Source organism: Pituophis catenifer, unplaced genomic scaffold, assembly GCF_029215685.1.
Source record: "Pituophis catenifer annectens isolate HBS135680 unplaced genomic scaffold, rPitCat1.0.hap2 SCAF_1, whole genome shotgun sequence".
Classification (NCBI taxonomy): domain Eukaryota; kingdom Metazoa; phylum Chordata; class Lepidosauria; order Squamata; family Colubridae; genus Pituophis; species Pituophis catenifer.
In genome coordinates, this window is record NW_027256881.1 from 253,760,014 (window position 1) to 253,775,524 (window position 15,511).

Below are 15,511 nucleotides of genomic sequence, written 5' to 3' on the forward strand. Positions count from 1 at the left end.
TGTGCTTGAGAGCAACTGTAGAGAACTCAAAATATGGGTTCTTGTGTAACAATTTGACATAATACAGCCACAAGAAAGGAAGCATCGATTTTACAGAAAGGTTTCAAAAAGTATCAAAAAAAAGTTGTAAAAGAGAAAAATAAGGAAATCCCTAGTGATTGTGAATGCTTAGTGTGATGGAGCAATTCAATATATCAAATAAATTAGAAAAGGTATAGTGGCTAACTGGAATTCTAAACTGTAATATTGCACTCTAATATTTTGCTGTTCTACCCACATCTTATTTAACTTGAAATTGACATCTTGAAATAGGATAAGAGAGAATGGTTAGCTAGTTTGAATGATTGTAATTAGTTAAGTATCAAGTAACCTAAATTTCTGTCATCATAATCTCAGTCAAATTGCTGGAAAAAATATAAAAACTATCCTGTTTCCCCCAAAATAAGACATCCCCGGATAATAACCCTAATCAGGCTTTTGAGTGCATGACAATGAGGCCAAGCGCTTATTTCAGAGTTCAAAAAAATAAAAGACGGGGTCTTATTTTCGAGGAAACACGGTAGTTATTAAAAACATTCAATTTTTTTATAAGGATATCCAAAGACAGGTTTTTCTATTGTGACATGTAGACTTTTAAAAATCAATAGTTAGGAGGTTCATCAAGGCTATATATATAATGGCATAAACTTGTAAAGCAGGATGTACTTCATCAGACACATTTGGGGGGGGGGGAATGGGGAAAATTTTCAGAAACTGAAAATACAGATATTTTTTACTTAGCAACCGTCCTGAACAGCGACTATTTGCAATTGCAACAGTACTGAAGTAACTATATGACTGATGCCTGCATTTATAACTTCTGCAATATCTCTGTTATATGTTTGCAATTACAATCGGTTAATTCATGTCTTATTTAAAATCAAGCTCTCCTGCAGTCACGTAATTTTTCACTAAGTGACCATTTTAATGACCATGTTTGCCAGTCCCAATTACAGTAAGTAAACGAGGACTACCAGTACTATCAGTTCCCAAATTAAATAGCCTTAATCCCAAATGGAAATAGAGCAGGATAGATTAGTTGTCATAGCAAGACAGACATCTCTAACAGATATACCTGATTCAAAATCCTCTGCAAAAGTACTATTATGTAATTTGGGAGCTCTGGTGCCCTGCCAATGATGTCACTGTGGCAACAATGAGAACACATGGGAAAGAAGTAAAAAAAAAAACTAGCTGAATTTGATGCAGTTGCAGGGGCGGACTCTGCCACTGTAAATTAAAGCAGAAAACGGCCACCACTTTTTTAAAAAAATAATGTATCTTTGATAGTTTCTTGGGCCTTTTTATTGATGTTCTTTATCTGTTAAAATATTAAAAGGTAATGGGATTGAATGAAGAAGAAAAATAAATTTTGAGAAAATTTTGAAATTTTAAGATTTAAAACACAATGATTGTTTAACCTGGCACAGAAATTGTGTATCTTAACAGTCTCTTACAGTTGATGTTTTCTAATCACATGAAAGAATGAGCAATTATTCCCATAACTGGGTTTTGACTTTATAATTTTTCTGGGAAACGATGCCATGTTAGTTTAAGGAATTTCTCCTACATAGCTCTTTTAGAAAGAGATTATAACTGCATGATTCTTAAAATATTTCATATAATCTAAGGTTTTTTAAAGCAACTTCATTGTTTTTCAATATTTTTATCTGACAAAAAAATACCAAACATGCAGTTTAGATTGCTTATTTTTAAATGGAATGTCTGTTTTGCTGATACAAAAGACTACAAAACAAATGATTGTAGAGATATCAAAAGATAAAGAATAACTAGGGAAAATAAAAAGTTAGACATTAAAAATCATATAAACATTTTGATCCCATTAGATACGTAATAACTGATTTAAACCCTACCTTGTAATTGCTTGGAATAGTTAAAGAACATCCTCATTTATAACTTGTCATTTAGCTGGTACAGTATATTACACAGTAATACATGGGATTAGGCCTTATACCCACATCACAATCACATACAAATCACATGTAATATGATCATACACAAATATACATTACAAAATGTTATACACAACAATTGCAGCAAAATGTCTTATTGAACATGGTCAGCTGCTACTCTGCAAATGCGCTATAATAATCAACATTTTTCAGTCTGGAAAAATATGTAAATGCAGCTAAAATATTTGATCTTCGTAATTCATTATATATTGCTGGGATACAATATTTTTTAATTGAAATGTTCAGAGTAATGGATGAAAAAACAATATTAGTTGCTTGGAAAAGTTACTGAACAAGCTTACCAACATAAAGACATCAAACTTTTCTGAACTTTTCTAAAGGAAGGGTAGGACATAGATATTATCTGACACAATCTAGTATACATAGTCCATCAGGCAAATATTGTTTATTCTGACCAGTGCCTGCTCTCTAGGTTTGTGGCACAAAAATTATCTATTATCTACTACCTGAGTGTTTCATTAAGCTAATTCCAAAGATTAAAGCATATGCAAGTTTTATGTGGCTTTCCTTTGAAAGGGTAATACTTTTGAATTAAGTAATACCAGGGATTAAGATTACTGTAGAGTTAATCCTGATTATGACACAAAGACAGAAATAAACTGCAGCTCTGGCAGCAAAATATGGAATAAGAGGCAGAAAAGAATCTAAAATTATGCTGAAGATCTCATGAAATGGGTTGCGTAAGATTGGAAGGGAGAGACAGGAATAGCAAGTCTTACCTGGGGCCAATGGATAAACAAAACTGACTTTAGCACTACAACTTCATTTTCTGAAGACATGGGTGCTATGAATGTGTTGCTCTCATTTTTTTCTGACAGTGACTATTTAATAAATCTTATCTATGTGTGTTTTAATGGAATCTTTATGCACAGTACTAAAATCTTCAAGGTCTATATACAGTTTGTATAGGTAGGTATTCAGATCAATTCAGAACTGAGAATTGCATGTCAAAGACACTTCTGGCCTTCACTCCCTTTAAAACCAGCACAGTCCTCCTGTACAGACTTTATCAATATTTACTTTGTAAGATTATTGCTGCTAAATCTGCACACAGAAAGCCCACCCACTGAGGTAGCCATTAAATTTTAACCAAAATTTTTGCTTAATAGTGTAGTTCCTCAAGTTGGAAAGCAAAGGCTATGACCTCTTTAGGTAAAATAAACCCCAATAAAACTCTATATTATTAATGATTGAAATGAATCTTGCATTTTGGCTTATGAGTGGTACAAGCAGAAGATAACCTTTTCACCCTCAATTTGTTATGGACAATTGTTGTACCTCCAAAGTGTGTGTGTGTGTATGTGTGTGTGTTTGGTTTATTGTTTTTTATTTTGCCTGCATGAGGGAGTTACACATGGGAGAGGAAATTCCCCTCCTCTGGTTTCAATTCCACTAACAGATTATTTTTTCCTTTGTGTAAACAAAAGCATACATTTGGGCTTCATCTTTGATTGTCACCCAGATGTTTTTGTTCAGAAGGAAACCCATTCTATTTGGTGGGAATTATTTTTTAGTAAATAGAAATGTAGCAATGTACACTGTAAATGTATAGTTATCTACTCAGACATCAACTCTGCTGAATTCAGTCAGACTTGTTCTCACTTAAATATTATATAAGATTGCAAGATTAATATGTATTTATTTGTTTGAGATTGTATTTATATTTCAGACTTCACAGGAAATATAGTAAGTTTATACAAAATCCCCTATAATTTCTTATTATTGCAGATAGACCAAAAAAATCAACCAGTCATACAACAATAAGCATACATAAATAACCTAGGCATAAGTTGCTTTTCAGCAGATCTATGCACACAGTAGCCTATACATTCAACATGTTGACTTAATTTATAATATATGCTTGGGCCAAATTTTCAAACAAATCTCATGTGATTTTGCCTGCATATATAATAAATTTTAAAATGAATAGAACTGTCAGGTCCACATTCCATTAACCCATAGAAGTGAGTATCAATTACTAGTGCTATAAAGCATGTCTCTTGACTAAATTCCATCAGAGAGCCAGCTGGCATGTGATTCAATGATACTGAGTGTTTATAACCAAGCTGCATCAAGCAGAATAATTTAACCAACAAGAACAGTTTCAAATCATATGTATCATAGAATACACACCTGTAATAAGTAGAGTGGAACAGCCTGCAAGTTTTCCGATGTAATTCAAAAGTTGTCCAGTAGACTCTAAATTTTTGCCTAGAATTTAAGGATTAAGAAAACTCCAGTGGGTTTAGGCTGTGGCAGTCATAACATATTTGCAGCACACAAAATGCATCTTTGTTAAATTGCACTGACTTCCTGTTGTCCTCCAAGCCAATTCCAAGCAATTGTTTTAATATTAAAATCCTTTATAGCTTCTCTGTTATACTACCAAGGGAGTTTTGTTTGCCTTCTACAAGGTTAGCTGAAAGGGAGCTAGAAATAACTGGAGGTAGGGCCTTTTCAGTGGCAGGAAGGGGCCACTGTGCAATTCAGTCCTGTGGGGGATACAATCATCAGCTTTATTTACTGAGGAATTTAAAACCTGGGAAGAACTTAATGTGTATGAAGACTAACAACAGTAAAAGAACTGGCAGGCAACTGTGACTTCACATTTTTGTGTATATAATGATAATAAAGTCTGAATAGTGGACATTTCTATTCTACTGTTTCCAGCTATTGCAGAGAAAGAATTGAATAAAATCACAAAATACAAAGACCTGCAAATAAAAATAGAACGACTGTGGCAAAAGAAATCAAAGCTAGTACCAATAGTAATAGGTACCTTGGGTGAAATCCCAAAAAAACTGGAGCACCACTAGAACAGGGGTGAAATGCTCCCGGTTTGGATCGGATCGCCCAATCTGGTAGCGATGGCGGCGGGCGGTTCAGAGAACAGGTAGCAAAAATCCCTGCTCCCCCCCATGCCCAGCTGAGCTGCGCGATCATCAGAGGCTTTTAAAAAAAATTTTTAAAGCTTTTTTTCTACCTCTTTGGCCGAAAAAATGCTTTTAAAAGTAAAAAAAAAGCCTCTGACAATTGCGCGGCTCAGCTGGGATCATCAGAGGCTTTTAAAAGCATTTTTTTAACAACCTCTAGGGTTGTAGAAAAAATGCTTTTAAAAGGCTCTGACGATCCCAGCTGAGTTGCCTGATTGTCAGAGGCTTTTAAAAGCATTTTTTAACAACCTCTTCGGCTGAAGAGGTTGTAGAAAAAATGGTTTTAAAAGTTTTAAAAAAATAAAATTGGCCACACCCACTCAGTCACATTAACCCCCCAAGCCATGCCCACAGAACTGGTAGTAACAAATTTTACATTTTACCACTGCATTAGAACACCATCAGCATTGACAAAACCATTATCAGTCAATTGAAAAAGGGAGCTTTACTTGAAATAGCTTACATCCTGTGACAAACTCATTATATTGTTGTTAGCCACCCTGAGTCCTGTGGAGATAGGGCGGCATATAAGTCCAATTAAATAAATAAATAAATATTATTAAGCAACATCATCTGCCTATCCCAGGTCTTTGGAAGGACTCAATAGGTGGATCAAAATGGCAAACCCACTCTAAACATCAGGCTGACTGGGTGACCAACTATAATAATTTATTAAACTGGTATGCTACCCAACAGTCAATTGCGCAGCACTCTGGATGGATCACAACAATTAAAAATATATACTAAATTAATAAAAAATTAAAATTAAAAAATGGCAAGTGGAATGAAATGAGGGGTCTCACACTCCTTTATCAAAAACTTGAGGGGAGATCCAAGTCTTCATGGCTCTTCTGAACAAACGGCAGAACAGAGTAGGGTCTATTCTGGTTCCAGAGAGCAGGCACTGCTACAGAGAAGTTCCATATAATGTGACACAATAAAAAGGATAGCACATTTACAATAGCATAAGCTTTTGTGGACTAGAATCTGCTTCACTGGATGCATCGACAGATACTGAAGGTTATACTTCGTGTTATACTGATGAAGCAGAGACCAGTCCAGGATGGGTTGTAGCATCGTCTAAGGATTTATCTTTAAAATAGCGCTCATCATTTTGCTGTTTTTGCTGTTGAATGGCCAAATATGATTAGCCTTTTGGAAAAGAAGGAAAGAATTAACTCTAAACCTGGAATTCCTGTAATGCTGGATCATTCCAACCTAATCATGCAATACTTTGCCAGTATGAATATAGTACAGGGCAATTATGGACAATTTGATTTCCCTGGCTTTGCTTCCATCCCTTCCCAACAAGCTGGTGGATATAGATCTGCTAATTACTCTCCCTGTTGTGGGATGGGTGAGGATGAGGTGAATTTTGATAGCTGGATAGAATGGCCAGTTTAGCCCTTAATCAACTCACTAGAGTTTGGTGTCTATTTCTCCCAGGTCATTAGGCAGCTCATCCACCTTCCACAGCTGCCCCCATTGGCTATTTCTTGCTCCTTGTCTCTGGCCCTAATGGGTTCAGGAGGAAAGATCAATCTGAAAGAGTGAGACTCTTCTGCTGCCTAATTTAGAATGGCCATGGAAAAAAGTCTCCAGAGGCAGCAGGAAAGTCACATGACTACACCAATCTAAGGTGGCTACAGGCAGTAGTGGGTTTCAATTTAGTTTGCTACCGGTTCGCTCGTGCAAGCCTCCCGCCGCCGCCGCTACCAGTTCCGGGACAAACCAGTAGCAACCCACCACTGGCCACAGATAGTCGTCAACATATGATGGTAATTGAGCCCATAATTACAGTCATAAGTCATGCAGATCGTTTAGTGGGTTGTCATGTGACCATGCCTGATTTTACAAACTTTTTAATGGTAGCCGTTCAGCAAATGCCACAGTAATTAAATTTGTATGCCGCCCTGAGTCTTCGGAGAGGGGCGGCATACAAATTGAATTAATAAATAATAATAAATTGAATTAATAAATTGGCAATCCATAGTTTGCTATGGATGTTGTTTGTCGGAAAGCAGAAGTAATCACAGCCATGCATCTGCAGGATACAGCAAACGGTTGTAAATGCAGCCTAGTTGCTGACTACTCAAAATATGGTCACGTGACCACAGGGGTTGGTGGAGGCTGTCAGAACTTGCAATATGGGTCATAAGTACCTTTTCTGTCATAACTTCATAAATCGAAGACCACCTGTACTATGTCTCAAGTTAATCCCATCCTTTATGGTCACCTGACTCTGCCACCAATCAAATGGTCAGTGAAGTGGGTCAGAATACACTCACAATCAAACTGCCATGGCTTGTTTCCTGCTTAAAGAAGAAAATGTTAATTTAGTACAGCTAAGGATAACTTTAAGCAGTCTCAAGTAATGGTTATTATTCAACCAGCTATTGAAATCCATTGGGTGATTTTAGGCTTATCTCTCTCTCTCTCAGCCCAACCAACTGATCAGGTTGTGATCAGTTGCGGAAAAATTACAGAAGGCGTACAATGCACAATGCCTAAAGCTTCTGATGGAAAGTCAGAATATAAAACTAACAATAAATCAACAATAATCAAGTCCCTAAATCAAGCATATTTCTCCAAAGACTTTAAAAAACTACAAAGAGAGATTCCACTATTGCCTACTGTAGAGCAACTACAGGAAAATATCTAGAATAGGGCCGTTTCATGCTATGTTATATTAATACCATATAATATTCTCCTGAGAATTTTGGAAGGATCACAGCTTTTAAGTATGTTGTTTTACCTTCTCTGGTTAGGAAAGTAGAGTTATTCAATATACAATGTTGCTGATTAGCTTTGGTTAAGAATGTTTAGGAGCAGGAACAAACAATGTTATCAACCCAACAAAGGCTAAGATAATTAATGCACAAAGGTCACATTGCAATATATCTCTAATGTTCACTTGTTTGCTTATCCACATGCTGGTTTTGAAATTAGGTACCGTATTATTCTCATCCTGTATTCTTGTATTTAATTGTTTGTATTTCTTTCTATGCAAAGAACTTTCATTATTGAGGTGGTATGTAAATATTGAAGATAAATAATAAAGTGTATTTATTTATTTATTAAATTTATATGCTGCTCATCTCCCTGATAAGGCAACTCTGGGTGGCTTGCATATCATAAAAACATAAGTAGAAAAAGTTAATATTTTAAAACTATGCAAATTAAAAAAAAAATTAAACTATGCATAAAACCAGAAGCAAAGGAGACAGATGGTACAGGGATGAGGTCTTCTTACTCTGTCAACCACCTACAGAGCTAAGCACCCCTTTTGGGGCCTCAAGCAGTGGTGGTCTTCAAATTTTTTAACAACCAGTTCTCTGCCCTAATGACTTGCTGGGTGGGCGTGGCTGGGTGGATGTTGCCAACTCAATGTTGCTTCTTTGCCTAAGAGATAGCCTATCTCTTTTGCTCCCTCTGGACTAATGAGTTAAAGAGACTGCCTCTAGACATTCATTTTAGTAAGAATTTTAAAAACCTGCAGTTGAACATTCTTCATGTCGCCTTACCCTGAAGCCCCAATTTCATTTGGAATTTAATCCCAAACTGATTGCCCTTTTAGCATTTCTCTTGATACTTATCCAAAATGCACCTCTTAAGAAGCCACCTCTCTCTCTCTCTCTCTCTCTCTCTCTCTCTCTCTCTCTCTCTCTCACACACACACACACACACACACACACACACACACACACACACACCAGAGGTGGTATTCAGCAGGTTCTGACCAATTCTGGAGAACTAGTAGCGGAAATTTTGAATAGTTCAGAGAACTGGAGAACCGGTAAATACCACCTCTGACTGGCCCCGCCCCCATCTATTCTCTGTCCCAGCTGATCGGGAGGAAATGGGGATTTTGGACTGGGGTGGAAATGGAGATTTTACAGTATCCTTCCCCTGCCACACCCACTAAACCATACCATGCCCACCAAGCCACGCCCACAGAACCGGTAGTAAAAAATTTTGAATCCCACCACTGACGCACACACACACACACACACACACACACACACACACACTCAAGTTAAGCAAATTCCCTTGTTTTGGAGACTTTAGAATCACAGGCTAGAAGGTACCTTGGAGGTCTTATAGTTCAACCTTCTGCTCAAGGCAGAAGACCTCATACATATGCAAATTCGCAGACATCCAAGCTTTGGCTGCAAAAATTACAGACAGCCTTTACTGCCACACACTTCCTCCTCCCACCACCGCAAGCGGGAGGCCCGAGAGAAAGTGCCTGGTCTGGGCACACAGCCCTCCACGATGGAGCCCTTCCCAGGGAGCAAAGCAAGAACTTACTGATCCGACCCGAGGGCGAGCTCCAGAGTGGTGGCAGTGGCACTCCGGGTGGGCAGCCCTCGGGGGAGGAATTTTCTCTGGGTCCTCCCACCCATCAAGATGTTGCTTGATCTCACAGCCGCTTCTTGTGGCCCTTGTTGATGCTGGGCATGCCTTCGGCGCTCAGGGCGATGCTCCACGTGCTTTCCAGGTCGGCAGCTATTTCTCTCCGCTGCTGCTCTGGCTGGGAGAGCGTCTTGTGCAGCACAGCAAAATTTAGCAGCCATGAGCTGTTGTTTTCCTCTAAATTCCATCCAGAAAGCTCTGCAGCAGAGAGAAGCAGCCAGGTTGAATGCTGTTTCTCTCTGCCACAGCCCTGCAACGCTTTCTGGATGGGATTTACAGGACCCAAAGTGGCGGCTCATGGCTGCTAAATTTCGCTGTGCTGCACAAGACGCCTTCCAGCAAGAGCAGCAGTGGACAGAAACAGCTGTCGACCCAGAGAACACATAGAGTATCTCTGCAAGCGACCGAGGCTCGCCCAACACCAATGGCCGGAGGAAGCGGCTGCAAGATCTGAGAGACGCCGGAGATTCAACCCGGCTGCTTCTCTCCACTGCTCCACTGCTTTCCGGATGGGACTTCTTAAAGGTAAGAAACTTAGCCAAACCGCTTCGGCACCCTGCACCTACACCGCCTCTCCTGCACCTGCACTGCCCCCCCATGGCCCTTCAGCTGATCACAGCAGGCCGAAGGCACGATAAATTGCTTCAGCCGGGGGGAGGGAAGTAGTTTAAATCCAGAGGGTGGCATGCAGGCAGCATGCGGGTGGAGGCCCCAGGGAAAGCCAGAGCTAGGGACTGGTGCATCCCCTGACCCAAGGCAAAAGGCGAGTGGGCAGGGCGGAGGCCCCAGGGAAGGCCAGAGCCAGGGATGGTGCATCCCCCGGGCCCTGACCTGAGCCAAAGGGCGAGCGGGCGGCATGCAGGAGGATGTCGAGAGCCAGGCCTGAAAAGTTGCCAAACTCGACGTGTCCACCCCGGGGCGCCCTTTGGCAGAGCGTCTTACCTTCGTGGGCAGCCGTGGTGAGCAGAGCGGGCAAGGCACAGAGATCAGGTGAGCCACATGGCCGGTGTGATAGACCACAAGTAAGGCAGGCAAGCGGACAAGGCATGGAGATCAGCTGGGCCGTGTGGCCGACGTGGTAGGCTGCGGCGAAGGCAGGCAAGTGGGCAAGGAGCAGAGATCAGCTGGGCCACATGATCTGGGCGAGCGAGCCAGAGTAGCTGGGCGCAGGCGTGACTCTAGCCACTGGCCAAGGAGGGTGAGGTGAGGTAGGGTGGGGTGGGGTGGAACGGGGTGGGGTGGGGTGGAGCAGGGTGGATGGGGCCAGCTAGTGGTGGGATTTGCCAGTTTGCCGAAATGCGTAGAATCATAACAACCAGTTCGCCCAAACCAGTCCAAACCAGTAGCAGCCCACCTCTAGCCTCAAGCCAACTGGTAAAATGTTTTAATGTCCTTTCAGAAGGCCAAAAGCCTTGGTATAGTTCTCATATCCAATGGTGCAGTGTTTCACAGGGTCAGGGCCACAGCAAAAAAGGCTCTTCTCCTTGATCCCAAATATCAGAATTCCTTGGCCAACAAGTCCATAGCAAGCCTCTTCTGCTGGTGTGAATGCAGTGGCTAGTACCATTGAGTGAGATGGCTCCTCAGATACCCTGGCCCCTTGCCATATCAAGCTTTAAAGGTAATAACCAACCCCTTGAATTGGACCCAGAAGCAAGCTGGTAACTAATGCAGCCTGTGCAACAGGAGTGTTACATACCACCCTAGGGTATGCTACTGCATTCTGCACCTGATGTAGTTTCCAAAAACTCTCCAAGGGTAGCCCCATGTAGAGCGTGTTGCATTAATTGAACCAAGAGATGACTAGAGCATGAGTGGCTATGCACACTAAGGCAGAATTGCCACACAACTTGAACATGTTGGTCCTAAAAAAGTCATTGTCCAGTGATGGATTTTGAATGTTGAGCATTTCCCCTTAGTCCTCTAGCTCAGAAGGAAAACCCTGGATTTTATACACGAGAACTCTTGTCTCATATGAGAACAGCCTAATCTGGACAAAGTTTTGAAATCTAATTCAACACTCTATCCTCACATCCTCTCAGGTTGTAAATAACATTTGTTAATTCTTTTTATAAGTTTACTTAGAATTTTGCCCCTCTATTTTTCTCCTTCTTCCCCACTGACCTATTGAATACAATATACCAATTGTATTTTTGGTTCTTATAGTGTAATCTATCTTTATCTCATTAGTGCATCTTGTGCATTGTGCTTCTGTTACAGGTAGTCAATTTATGGTCTTCCGTGTGTTAGCAATTTCAAATGCTGACATTTCTGGAGAAATATGACTAGTAGCAAGAGACACTGGGAGTTGTCATTCAATCTACACACATCTCCTTAACTTTTCTATCAGTTATTAAAGGATACTTCCACATGATCCAGACTTTTTTTAAACTCAGTTTTCTTTCTGACATGATGTGAAAGCAGTATTTTCTATGTTTTTCCTGCCACCATAAATCTATTTATGCTTAGAGAGGATCTGGACTCTGGTTCTCTCCAGGAACATTACCCTCTAGTTAACACCAAATAGATAGAAAAAAATACAGGGTTCTCTCCAAGCTCCTAGATCATGTGTGATGGAGTAGTTGGTGGAAATTTCTTCCAGCAGCTGAGAAATCCACCAATTTCTTGTCCTGCAGTAAACTGTAAGAACAGTAGCACCGCAATCCAGCCAGGGGGAGGAACTGGGGTTTTAAACTAATGGAGGCAGTGTCAGACCATCTCATGCAAGGTCCACCTCTATTGTTTGTGCATGCCACATTCAGTACCTCTCTCCAAACTTATTACTGGAGCAGACTATTTTGACATACTTTGTGCTGCTTCCTGGTTGTCCAAGAGCCTTCAATGGTTATCTTGGAAAAGCCCCAGTGAGATCAATCCAAATATATTGCAAGAATGACTATTTAATGATATTTATACTTCTATTAAGAATCTCTGGTAAAAAGCAGGTCATACACTTAGGAAATAAAATATTGTGTATCGTAAATTGTACTTACAATGTTGCAGCACCTATTTAGATGGCAGCATTAGTCCTACACAAATCATATTTTTTGAAAGACTTATAAAAACTTCCCACTCTTATAGTCAAAACATTGTACAATTACGATTGTAATGGTTATATTAATAGTATCTAAAATGTACTTTCCCCTTTCCAGCAGTATTGACCCCTTCATTGTGTAAGTTCTTTTGTATTTCCTTTTGTCACAACATATTTAGATAATCAGCTAGGATTGCAGCAAAAAATGTCACTTTCAGATTTTATTGATCATATAAATTTGTTATCACAGAACTGGAAGGGCCTCCGGGTTTATTTAATCAAACCCTTTGCTGATATTGGAAATTTAGTAGATTATTCTACGTAGAAGGTTATCTGATCTTTCAACAAAAAAAATTAGATGGTAATAATTTCTGAAAAACCATAAATGAATGGTTCTTCAGATAAGGTGCATAAAACCAATGAACAGCAAAATAACATATGCAGGCAAATGAGACAAGGCAGGTAACAGTGATTTAACAATAGAACACATTCCTCTGTAAATCAATAAAACAATTAAACAAAATATCAGTATAATGTCATCTTTCTTTTAACTCAGAAGAATGGAAGAATGCTAGAAACAAGAAATGAAAAAAGTTCTTCATACCTTTCCCTTTTAACTGTTCCAGTATCTTCAACTGGTATTCTGTTTTTATTGCTCCTCATGTAGCTTTTCCCCCCTTTGGTGCCAGTTTGGAGAAGGCTTGGACAAGTCCCTGCAGTTTTCTTGGCAATGTTTTTTGAAGCCATTTGCCACTGCCTCCTAAGATCCAAGATCACTCAATTGGCTTTTTGCCTAAGATAGGAATAGAGCTTAGTCTCTTAGTTTCTAGCCTGGGCCCTTAACTAGTACATCAAAACTACTTTCCAGTTTATTATTACATTTGTAATTTTAAAAGTTTGTAATCTCAGCACTTGTATGCTTATTTTTTGACTAGCTCCCTTGGAAAATACAGTAGCTTCCAATGAACTATTAAGCACAATTCAAGCAAGGCTAGGTTTGGATTTGATCAGCATACAAAAGGTGTTTGGGTAATTTGTATTTTAGTGTATTGCACATACCAAGCAATTGAGTTCATTCAGTAAATCATGGTTTAATTAGCCTGGAGGGTTATGTAAATACATCTTAAATACAATTCTTATTAAGGCTTTGTTAAGCTAACAAAACCAATTGAAATCACGTCTTAATCACAGGAAACAGAGTTCAGAATCTGGCTCAGATTTTGACAAATGCTACCATGCAGTTAGAAAAAAAACCCCTAATTTTTAGGTTTTTTGATTTATACAGTATATGGTTGGTTGATTTTGGACAACATGCGGTGACCATGCATGTTGATTATGGTTCATTTAATAAGCTATAGGTAATTAAACAGTGGCTTAGTAAGGGGTGAACACAGCTACTTAAGCAGAAAGTTAAATATATAAACATGCATGTGCCAAATTTTAGATATACATTGATCTTTATTGTGAATGGGTGAAGGTTGTAAACACTTCAGAGATGAATGCAAAAATCAGTGATTATCAAAATAGCCATTCTCAACATACATGTTGACAATTAGATATTTGTCTTTAGTATTTATTTGATTTTAAATAAACATACATTAGAATTTCTGATATATTGTTCCCGAATAGACTTTTAAAATCAGCCAGTTTATCTTCAGAGACAAAAGTAAAAATGTGTTGGTTTCTGTATATTATTTCTTAGATTTGTGTCCACTGAATCTGTTTTATGTAGAAAAAAAAGTTTTATATTTGGAGTTAATTCGAAGACAAACTAGTGAATTAACCGCTGAGCTGTCGATACTACTGTGTCCAGCCAGCCCTCATAAGGCCAGGCCAAACATGGGGCCGGGTTTGTTGCAAACTTTGGTCTGGGTTTTTCTTTCTTTCAAGTAGTTAGTTATTTTAGGTGGAGCGGCTGTAGAGAAAGCGCAGTAGCGATTGGCTCAATGGCACCGTAGCAGGAAACAAATGGTGCAGGAGACACGACAGAAGAAAGCCCTACATTGCAGTTCAGTCAAAACCCATCTGGGACCAACGCTGAGACCGCAATTTTGTACATGCTGCTTTCTCTCAGCGCGACGACAACCTCACGCCCTCTTATGACAACATGGTCTTTCTTTTCCCGGCAAGTCTTAAAAGTCCACCATTGCCCCCTGAGGCCGCTTTCGGCTCCATTTGGTTTTTCTTTTTCTTTTTGGCTGGGAAGTCTGACCGCGGGCGCTGCCTGTTGAGGCAGGCGAAAGTCGTCTAGCGAGGCTTTTCTCCTCGCAGTCTCGAGTTTCCGTTTCCAGCAGGGACGAAACCCTTTAAACAACCCAGCGCGAGCAACGCTCCCCTGCGGTTAACCGTTTGGAGGATACATTTATCACAGCGATCCAAATTCTAAACATAAAACCGCAGAAAAACCGTTCTGGCTGCTCTGCTGTTAGCCGTTCCAGTGGGAGGGAGAAAAATAAAAAGTACAAGAAAGTGATTAATTAATGCCAATGCTACGTTTCAACCGACGGGCGCCCGTGACGGCAGCCTCGAGGAATCTGCCTAGAAAGCTGAGGGAAAAGGGTCTACACACCCTCATTTGTTTCATCGCAAAGGGAATAAGAGACGTTCGCGTTGCACTTCGGTCAAGCCGGTCTACCATCCGAAGTTTTGCGCCTCAATTCTTTCGAAACGTATCGACTCAATTTAGACGGTGGGGTTAGTTGGAGCTTAAACGAGCGCTGATTCAGCTTCCTGGACTATAAAACTGGTCGCCTCAGGCAGCAAAGGGCATCCAAAAGGAAAGAGGCCTTAAAACAATTGAGAGATTGATGACACATATAATGACTAAAACGCGCAGTTTCGGGCCACTCTAGATGCTGGGATTTCCATCTGAGTCAGCCCCCGACCGCTGAAAGGACCCACTTGAAACCCTCCTTTATCTTTCTCCCCCCCCACCTCCCAGCGCGCTTCCCCCAAGATCAAATACTAAACTTCCAGCCACGTTTACGCCTTTCAAACACTTTCCCCCTTTCTCTCAGACGGCAAACTCCCCCCCCCACTCTCCACCCACACGTTCAGTCCAACCCACCAATAAACCAACCCCTCCTTCTTTCACC